Source organism: Melozone crissalis, unplaced genomic scaffold, assembly GCF_028551555.1.
Source record: "Melozone crissalis strain CALT ecotype California unplaced genomic scaffold, PUWL_Pcris_2 ptg000004l_1, whole genome shotgun sequence".
In the NCBI taxonomy this organism is placed as follows: Eukaryota; Metazoa; Chordata; class Aves; order Passeriformes; family Passerellidae; genus Melozone; species Melozone crissalis.
The window spans coordinates 40,936,548-40,947,569 of NW_026535782.1; positions in this window are offsets into that span (position 1 = coordinate 40,936,548).

Sequence of the window (11,022 nt, forward strand, 5' to 3'; positions counted from 1 at the left end):
CAGGAAACAAACAGCCTCCTCTTAGAGCACTGCTATACAGGAAGAGAGTTCATGAACCCTGCAAATACCCTGGTAACAGCTGGTTAAGTAAGATCTTGAGCACACAAAGCCCCTTCTTCTCCTGTCAGTGAAATTTTTAGCATGGAGAAAAGGACTGGAGACAGGAGGATAAAGGTCTGATCCTCTTTTTCAGAACCTGGTGTGAGAAGAAGCATCTTACATGTGGTGTGGTCTTTTCTTTTGCTGAGTGTGGTATTTCAACAGAAATGCTTTTATTTCTTAGTTTGTTCCTGTCCATTTTGCCACACTCAGCCTTAGAGTGCCACTGTGAGTCGGTAGAAACCAGGTATTCCTACAGCGGTCTGTGAGCCACAGCAACTGGACACAGCCCAGCAAAATCAGGCATGGTGTTTGGTTTCATAAGGAAATGCATTTGATTTAACCCAGTAGAAACCAAAAGGAAGGGATTATCTAGCCAGGTTGGGTAGTTGAGAATCTGAGTTTAGCTGGAGAAGACTCGTGATCTAGATCCCAATCTAATCAGGCTCAGAAATCAATAACTAACAGAAATCAAGTAACAGTAGTTAGTTTAGTAGAATTTGTAATTATGATACAACCCCTTCAGATTTTGAGCCAGTCATAACCATCAGTGATGAAGCCATTCAGGGAGAACAGTACCATACTAACCTGGGCTGTTACAGTGTTCTCCACCCACCCAAAGCTGGAGCCAGCAGAGTCTGCAGATGGTCAGTGCATTCTGGCTCCTGTGAGCAAGAGACTTGATCACATCTCTCCTTCCTGGAGCACAGCCTGCCAGCCAGGAGATCCATGTCCTTTCCTGAAATCTTCTAGTCCATTCAGTCATGCCAGGCATCATTGATGTTTGGGACAGCTGCTGTCATATTATGCCTAGCATTGCTTCTTATCACAGGCTGGCATGGGAAAGTCACTGGGAACATGGTAGCTGTCCAGTGCCAGGTGCAGCTGGACCCCCTGATTTTGTCCCAGGCTCAGACTTGTTGTGAAAGCTGAACAAACATCTGACCACATGCCTGGAGGGACCCAAGAACTTCACAGCCACTGCTGCAGCAACTGACTGACATTTATGGCATCAGAAAATGAAGACCTTAATTCAGAGAAAATTCATAGAATCATGAAATGGTTTGGGCTGGAAAGTACCTTAAAGATCATCTAAGTTGTCTCTTAGCAGTTTGAATTATTAGCCTGCAATGGACATCTCTAATTTTTGTCTAGAGATCTGAGAGTGATGAAATAAACATCTCATCTGGTGTTTGCCATGTCCACAAAGTCTCCCACCAATACTGCATGTCCCTCTTGATTCAGAATCCCAGAACAGTGAGCTCCTGCCCACCAGAAGAGCTTGGGTAACATCACTAGCTGGAACCACCCTGTCTTCAAGTCCCAGGAAATCAGAAAATATACTATGGAGTAGAGTCATAGCAGTAGGGAATGTCTGTCTGCCCCCATGTCCCTGCCATGGAGAGCAGAGCATTTGAGCTGCTTTAGTGAATGAAGTTGAAATGTTGTCTCTGGAAAGATGCAGGCATGGCCACAGATTGCATCACTTGTGCTGGCTGCACTGTTGTCAGATCAGATATGTTTTTACTGGTTTTGTGATCCCATTTTAGTGGAGGTGCCAGCAGCTCTGCTGCAGCCATCACTCAGAAGCCCAGTCAGCCCTTAACTACACTTTTCTCACAGACTCAACCAGCCATAGTCAACTTATACTGTCCCTGAGCGGATGGCACACAAAAGGAGGCACCTAATGTGATGGCACAGGCCAAACTCCAGGAACACCAATTTAACTGGCAGAGACCAGAGCTAACTTCACTGTATTTTCTGCAGTCTCTTGGGCATCTACCCACACCACCCAGCTGTGCTGGCTCAACCTCTTGGCACATTTGCCCAAGGAGTGTTCAGCAGTCCTGAGGGGAGGATTGTGGGTCCTTCAACATTTGCCTCCATACTCTCCCTCCTTTTATATTTTTATCTGAAAGAATTCTTCTTTTTTTTTTAAGCAACCAATTCTTGTACCTTCCTTCCTCTGACCTCTTTGCTTCCTGCAGTGTTCAGGTTCTTCTGCTGGCACCAAAGCATGTAAATGTCTCTAATTCTACTCCTGTCTCTAACAGGACCTCTCTAGAGAGGTGTGCCATCAGGCCCAAAGAGAACTGTAGAGCAACACTGCTGAGGTGCCACTCATAGGTACAGCCTTGCTGGCAGTTTGAGACCCTGAAGAATCTTTTCAGATATTCAGACCTCTGATACAACTCTGCTCATTATAAGGAGCTGGGTATGGAGGTTCTCTGTGCATGGGTCCAAGTTGCCATCTTTCCCTCAGCCTCAGGAGCATTCCCTCAACTCCACAGGGCCACTTTCACAGCGCTTCTGGAGCAGCCCTTCCCCTGTTTCTGCTCCTGCCAGTGTCTTGCAGCCTCCCTCAGACCCAAAAACAAGAGCCACTTGTGTGCCTCCCGAGTCAGAAACTCCTGCAGATTATTGCTGTGGGTCTTCTCCTTGGCTGCTCGTTGATTTATGAGGCCACCACTGCAAAAGGGAATTTAATTGTTTCTCAGGTGTGTCTGAAAGCACAGCTGATGGGGAACCCAGCAGCAGCAATGACATTTGACCAAAGAAAGGCTGTAGTGGTTGTTATTAATAATTGCTTTTATCTCAGCTTCCTCCAATAAGGTGGAAGTTTGCCTTGGTAATCTAATGGAATGTGTCCTCTTAGAAATAAAAACTTTTTGTCTTATTTTCTAAGAACATAAAGATTATGCAACAGTATTATCCATCCATCCATCCATCCATCCATCCATCCATCCATCCATCCATCCATCCATCCATCCCCAAGCATGCTACCCCACCTTGGCAAAGGGATAAATACATTTAAATATCTTATTCTGTTTGGAAGCTAAGCTAGGACGAGGAGAGTCAGATTAATGCCTCCCCAGAGATAAAACCTGCTCTTATGTGTTCTGTATGATCTGGGGCCCATTGGCAGTGACAAGGGACAGGCAAAAGCCAGCAGTACTGAAGGGACTTGGTGGTGGCATACAAGATGACATTCCCCTGAAGTCAATCTGGAAAAAAGGATAAAAACGTTTAGAAACCTCTAGAAGATTTGCAAATTCTGCTGTTCTTGAAGCAAGACTATTTTCCTTCTTTTTTTCCATTTCTTTCAGTCACCCAAGACCATTCACATTGTCAGCATAGCCATTACTTGGAAATTTTTGTTCTTCCTCACATGAGATGTCTTCTGCTGCACATCCCACAAATCAAGCCTACTGCTCAAAGTCTCTGTGGAGGCTCCAGGCCCACCCACAGGGTTTGATTCTTGCACAAAACCCAGCTTGGTAAGTGGTTTCCTCTTTCTTTTATGCAAGCAAACCCTTTGCCAGAGGTTAATCACTGCTTCTTTGCAGACATCTTTACAATTTTTTGTTCTTGTACTAGTTCCTAGGACAATTGTACATCCCCCTTACAGCTTCCAGACTTAACTCTTTATTTGTGTGGTACATTTGGCTTGGTAGGGAATTTTTCTCACCTTGGCAGAGGCCTGCAGGCTGAGTTTCACCATGGCCATTCTGAAAGGACACTTGCACCATATCCCAGAAACTTGTCTTCTTCTGGGTTGAGATTATGCTAGTGCCAACAAACATCCATGGAGCTGCAGGAATACCCAGAACAGCAGCAGCAGGGAAGGCTGTGGCCAGACCACAGGGGTGTCAGCATCCACAGTGGATTACTTTGAAAGAAAAGAGATGAGAGAAGGAGTAATGAAGCCAGCATGGGAGGGTGTACAGCTGAGGGAAAAGTGGGATCAGGGCTCTGTATTGGCTAAAGACCCTGTCTGGTGCCTGCAACATGGGCATGCAAGCGTTTGGGTACTTTTGATGGTAGCAACATGTGACACAGATGCCTCACTCCTCAGAGCTCCCTTCCCACCTCTGAAGGGCCTTCCTTCCCCAGCAGGGTATGGCATGCATACGTGTGCCTATGTGTGTGTACAAATGTGCCTGCCTGCCTCCCTGTGGGGAGGAGCAGCGCTGGGATCTCCCAGGCAAGCAGTGAACTTCAGTGGAAGGACGTGCCTGCACCTCCTGCCTGAGGCAATAGAATTTCTAAAAACTAATTCCCCAAAACGAGTGCCAAAAAGTTAATGAGCTTTGCTTCCCCACCACTCCCGCCAAGACTTCTCCCCCTTCTTGGGGTGCTCACATGGCAGCTGGGCTCACCACGGCTCTGCTTCTCTGCACGTGGCCTTCCCTTGTGAGGTGCCATTTGCCAGAGAACTAGGTGCTAGGCAGGGAGAAAATGTGAGAAAGGGCCTTGGGATCACCAGAAGTTTTACTGTCCTGGGCAGGAAGGACACCTAGAGCTGCCTTTTTGCATTTCCCTGCTCTGAAAACACTCTGGCAGCCTGGACAGGGACAGTCTTGGGAGCTCTTGGAACAAGCCTTGGCAGGAGGCAGAGCCCAGGAGGTGCCAAGAGCAGCAATAAAGCAAGGGGTTGAAATCAGGATGGGGAAATCCAAGGCCTGTGATGTTGGGCCGTGGGAGATCATTGGGTGAGGCAGCAAGAGACACATTCCTGTGTCTGCTTCTCTCTCAAAACCAAGGCTGTCTGTAAGGACCTAGGCTGTCTGTCAGTCATCTCTTCCTACTCACATCTGCTAAGGGCAACATGGTCCCCAGCAAGAGCAGGGATCCTGCAGCATTGTAGCACAAGAGGTCTGAGCTGGACAGAAAGATACAGGAGTCAGCTGAGTCTGGGGAAGGTGTGTGGGCTGAAAGAAAACAATGACCCTTAAAAAGGCTTTGACAGTTTGGCTGCCACTGATACCTCAAAACCAAGACATGAATGGTCTCAAACAGGAGAAGCTCCAGGCTGCCTAGAGCTTCTTTTGAAACACTGCTGCTGTACTGAATCCGCACCACAGCTCCCAGGGGCAATGCCCAGCTGTGTTGCAGTTATTCTCAAGCAATTTTGCTGAGGAAAACTGAGGCCATCTCAGTCTCATGGAAGCAGGACTTTCCCTCTCTGTCTCAGAGCTTTGCTGGGGTACAGATGGGGGCATGTGCCTTGGTATTCAATTAGCAAAACTATGCAGCTCTTCATCCTTCCCAGCCATCTGCCTGGAGGGCTGCAGCGCTATTGGAAGCCCACGGCTAAGGAAGACATAGGAAATCCTGAGAACAAAGGAAAAAGGCCAAAGAGCACCTCCAGTGCCGAGTGTTTTTCCAATTCAAAGCAAGCCAAATCTACTCTGGCATCTAGCTTTAGAGACTTCTATCCCACCCCTGGGTAAATGTAATTTTCTGGAGGATTAATTCAGATGGCTATGAATGACCCTATTTACGGGGTCTCTGCTGTGTTTGTGCCTCCTAAGGCTCTCTGGAACAAGTAGTAGTTTTCTGGGGCACTGCCATCCACAAGATAAACTGCAGATACGAGCATTCCTGAAAGAGGCAGTCTTGGGAGCTGCCAGGGACAGGACTGTTGTGGTGGGAAATGAGTCAGCTGGAGCTCTCATGTGGTCTGGTCCCTGCTCTTGTCTTTGCTGCACCTGGAGCTGTTTTCAGGAAACACCACTCCTGTCCCAGAGGCACCAGGACACACTGCTCTTGCCTGGAGCAAGAACCACAAAGAAACACGAGGTGACAATCAGTCTGGGAGGGAGAGAAGTTATGTGGAATGGACTGGTCTCGTCCTGTCCACTCCCATCCTGGGGAGAAAAGGGTGAGGCTGAATGAGACATGGCTCAGCTCCTGACCAGAGCCCGCAGCTTTCCAGGAAGCCCCAATAGCTGTGTGTCCACAGGACCTCTGCCCAGAGCCATCCCATAGAACCCAACCAAGTCTGTTCAGTGCCTTCCTGCACCACATATCAAACAGCACTGGGCTTCAGCCAGCGTGCCCACAGCCTTTCCTCCTCCTCTTCCCTCCAACTAGTCACTCCCAGCCAGGCCTCTCTGACTATTTAGCTTGTTGCTTGTTGCTTTCTGGCCCATGTTTTTCCCCCCAGCTGCCCTAGGTAGTTACATCCTCTGTGCCCAGCCAGTGACCAACACACCTCCCCAGCTCATACATGGCAGGAACTGTCTGCTGCTCACTGTGCACAGGACACTACACAACACGACCCTGTTCCTGGTGGCAATGGCAGCAGCAAACACAATGAAGGGGATGACAGCATTTGCATCATCTGCTGTCACTGCCCAGAAATATTTCTCTCTAGTGCAGTAGGCAGACTTCATTACAGGATTGCTTAGGATTCTCATCTGCAGCAAACCCCTTCTGCCAGGCTGCTGTGTGATGGCATTAACCATCTTCAATGAGAAGTCTTCCTCCCACCTCTCAGGGGTTTCTACCTTGCTCCTCTCAATCTTCCACAGAACCTGGATTTTTCCTGACTGATCTGGGTCTCTTCTGCCTTGTCTTTGTATCTGCTGAAGTTCCTAGGAAGATCTGATTATTGAAATTACGACTCCTTTTCTTCCTCTCCAAAATACAAGTTTATTTCAGTGAAGAAATATGGTTTACAGCTGAGGCTCAAACCCACAAGGAAAACAGGTGCTCTTCTCCTGATGCTTTGTCTTTCTCACAGTTTGACAATTTTGGTTTCAATTGTACTGGAAAAGCTACCCTCAGCTCTTGTCAGCATGGCCTCAACAATCTTTGGAATGTAAAACTAATGTCTCTCACATTGTATGTATTTAATTGATGCACCTTGGAAGTGCACACAGCTCCTCATTCCCTCTGCACTACAAGAATGTGTTCAGGCCTCTTCTTTGGCCAGAAGGACATGAGTTCTTATGTCTGAAGGCACATCAAGGAGAAGTGTGACAAATTTTGTCTCTTCAGGCCTCACTGGATATGACCTTCTGGTCACTACCAGTTTATACAGCAGTAACAGGGCATATCTATGGGACTCCCGTGTCTTCACATCTCCAGTTTTGATTTTATCAAGAATCTAGATTGATCTGCATCGTGATGGATTCAAAAAATAAAGAAGCTGGGGTTATTAATAAATGTTTTCACAGTGACCTCTTTCCCCAGTGCAGTTTCCTCACACAGCATCCTCTCTAGGAGGAAAGTAAGGGCACAGATGCTTCCCTTAGCCCAAGCTGTGTGCAAGTTGGTGAGTAGGGCTACGGACATGTTCCCTAGCAGGGTGCACACTGCCAGGCAAAAGAACTGGCCAACCCAGTTGAACAGAGCAGCCTACACAGAAGAACCTCTAGATGAAGGTGTTTACCCTATCACTGGAGGTTTCAAAACAGAGGTTACCCAAACACCTGAAACTATGTGTTAATGCACAGCACATGGATTCTTGGCACTAGGGAGCAAGAAAAACATCTTAAATACACCTAAAGTTCACTAGAACTGTGTGTCTGATGATCATCAACTGTTATTATGCACATAGGTAATTTTCCACTCAGCAAGAAGAGTAGCAGATTATACTTAAAGATGGGAGAAAGCCACAGTGGTCCAATGCTTGACGTGCTCCCTTTGCTTCCCTCCTCAGCAGGGAAACCCGAAAGCAAGATAAAATCCTGTGCAGGCTGTATGAAAAACACAAACACACTCTGGACCAGGAGAGGGTTTAAAGTGCACACTTTTATTTTCTATTACAAAGGCTAAAAGAAGCAAGTTTGGTTTTTCTTTCTTTATTTAAGAACAAAAACAAAAATGTTGTTAAAACATCTACATATTTATCCTTATACTAGACCTTATGAAAGATACTAAGTTCTTTTTTTAATAGTAAAGCGTGGTATTCTTAAATTATATTAATATGAAGACATATTAAAGGACTCAAAATCATTACTACCCAGCTCAGAACTGCAGCATCCCCTTGCTATCTTTTCCTTTCACTTGCTAAAACCCATCAATTTTTGACATACAGTTTCATACAAGCTAAGTAGGGTATTTTTTGTTGGTTGTTGGTTTGTGTTGTTTTTTTTTTACTTCTCCCTGTAAAGGCCTGGTTAACGCCAATGCCAGTGTCATTTAAATCCCTGCCCCTACCAAAGAATTTGGGAAAAGATTTTCACTAAGTCCTTCAGCATTTAATAAGCTTCTGCTCTGTGTGAATGTCTGTAGTTATTTTACAGGATATGAGATTTTCTTCTAATGTTATAAAATTAAAACATCACTTCCTTTGTTAAAAACTCTCAAATTTGATTCTTTGCTGAAGAATTTTCTTCTTCCTCTCTCACACAAATAAAGAAGAGAGTTATCACAGGGTCTTGTAAACACACCACTAAAGCAGCCTCTACAACTCGTGGTTTATCTGCTGTAGAGCTGCGAGCACTGAGCATTTCTGCTGAGAGCATATAATGTGCTGAAGAAAACCCTCTTGGCTTGATAAAGCAAGCCTGAGAAGTCAAGTGTGAAACTTCCTGCCTTTCACAATGTCCCTTTAAATAATATAAGCAAAGCCTTATATTAAAACTTTACTCACTAGTTAGCAGTATAATACTCTCTCACTGAGATGGGACTGCAAGGACATCCTAAAGGGTTTCAAAAATGTGAACAGAGAAACCTGTCCCATCTCAAAGCTTATACCTATCTATATAAAACCCTCTCCTCTTTTGTTATTTCCCTTTCCCTATCTCAAATAATAGGCTTCATAATTACACTGGAGATGCTGCGTTTCCTAGCTTGAGTCCTTTACCCTCATTTAAAAGATTCCTTCGATACCACACACATATAATATTATATAGAGCAATATATTTAATACCTGTGTATATATGCTTCATGGGAAGGGTCACATATATACACACTAAAACAGGTCTGGTGACGAAGTACTGCAACACCACAGACCAGGTTATCATATCAGGGAAAACAAAGAGACACTTGATGCAACCCCCATGACTGTGGGCCTACCTCACCTCACCTCTCCTCACTCTCACCCCACCCTCTCCCCATCTCAGCCCCAGCCTGAACCTCTGAAGCCCCACTGAGCAGCTCAGCTCTCATTGCAGAGATGGGGAGAGGGGAGAGTGACTCACTCTGTAACTTGTTTAGGTTACATGAGAAATCATGGCTCAGCGAATGCCAGTCACACTAGAGATGCAGGTTTGTTTTAAAAATAAAAGCCACATTTCAGTGTCCCCCTTGCCAGATTTCCTTCCTTGGCATCTCTGCCAAGAAGAGCAGAGCAAGATAACCCAGGAGCTGATGCCTGTCTCCTCCCATCTGTAAAGTTGACCACTTGAGCACAAGGATGACCAGGAGAAGGTACCATAGTTACCACGAAGAACAAAGGAGAAAATACAGCACCTGACCACTCAAAAACTGCCATGTCTGATATTGCTCATAGCAAACCAGAGACTAGCATCCATATTTTAAGGGAGAGGAAATAAAGCTCAGCAGAAAAGTGGTTAAGCTGCCCGGGAAAGAGGCTGAATCCCCATCCCCAGAGGTATTTAAAAATACATGTAGATGTGGCACTTTGGGACATGGTTTAGTCTGGGAGCTGGCAGTGCCAGGTTAACAGCTGGACTTGATGATCTTTGAGGTCTTTTTCAACTAAATGATTCTAAGTGCAGAAGTGCATTCAGTTTGCTTACAGCACGCTGTGTCTCTGGAGAGATTCCAGCACTCTGCTCCGTAACTGGACCCAAACTATCCCAGTGGAGCTGAAGCACCCTCCTGAAGGCTGGTTTAGAAAGATGACAGCTGCCCCACACCATCTCCACATCTCTCGATTTCCTCATCCCATCTCTCCTGAAGCTCTGAACCCCAAGGATATGGGAGCAGAGAGGAATGGGTGAATGCAGCAATGCCAAAACACCAAGCAGTTCACGGCCAGATTGTATTTACCATGGATACAGCCCTGCCAGCCCCAAGGGCTCTGAGACTGCTGTCCCAGGAGAATCTGTATGAAAAAGACATCCCTGATGAAGGCTGGGAGAGAGATGTGTTTGTATTTGACTGGATGGTGCCATCCATGCATGCAAAACTGCAGAGCACAGCTGGACTGCAGAAGAGAGAAGGAGAGGAAAACTCAGAACAGGGAACACATTTACTGCTTACAGGATGAGACTGCCAGAAAGGACAAGGCTGGCATGCAGAGCAGTACTGCTTCTCACTGCTGCCCCTTATAAAAGCAAAACCTCTGTCCAGAGTTCAGCATTACTGATTACCTCATCAAAGCACACATGAGGCAGCACAAGAGCAGGCCATGGCTGGGTCCCACTCATTTTCCACCACTGTCCCTGCTCTGGGTCACATCCTGTTGCACTGTGCATCCACAAGCTCCCTGCTCTGACTCTGAGGAGGAGGGAGCTGGACCTCTGGTACTGGTAAGCACTTCCAGCTGGATTCCCATTAGCTTAACTTCGCCTGTGCTGCGCAATGGTGGCCTTTTAAATGGGTCCCCACCCAGTTCTTCTGGCACTGCAGGGAAAAATGCAGCTCTAAGTAACCAGAAACACATGCCATTTAAAGAGTAAGAAAGAACACCATTACCTCCCTCCCTGCCTTTATTCAGGACACAAGGCAACACAGAAACACAGGCTCCTTTTGGTGACCACCTCCCTCCTGACTGATACTGCTGTGTGGACTTCAGTGACACACGGTGTGTCACAGACTCCACTACACCTCCTACATGGGTTCTGTTTTACTTGCACCAGTCACACCAGCCAAAAAAAACAAACCCAAGCTATCTGCCCTGAATACCTGCCACACACTGAAAAAGATATCTAATGAGAAGTCACCAACTTGCTTTCTGAGTACAGTCAGCTGAAGTTTGAAGTCACCTACAACCTGGTTCCCGCTGCTGCAAGCAGTTTCATTACTTTGCTGCTTTTACCTTGCACTCCTTATACCACACAGCTGTTATCCTCCTGAGCACCAGCTGATGCCTCAGGGCAATACAGACAGCTAGAGCATAAGCCTAGATCTCTTAAGCCAAATCTAGTGGTTTTCCTTCTTTGCACCACAATTTCTATTTCTTTCAAACAATTTCTATTTCTTTCTATTTTCTTTCAAACT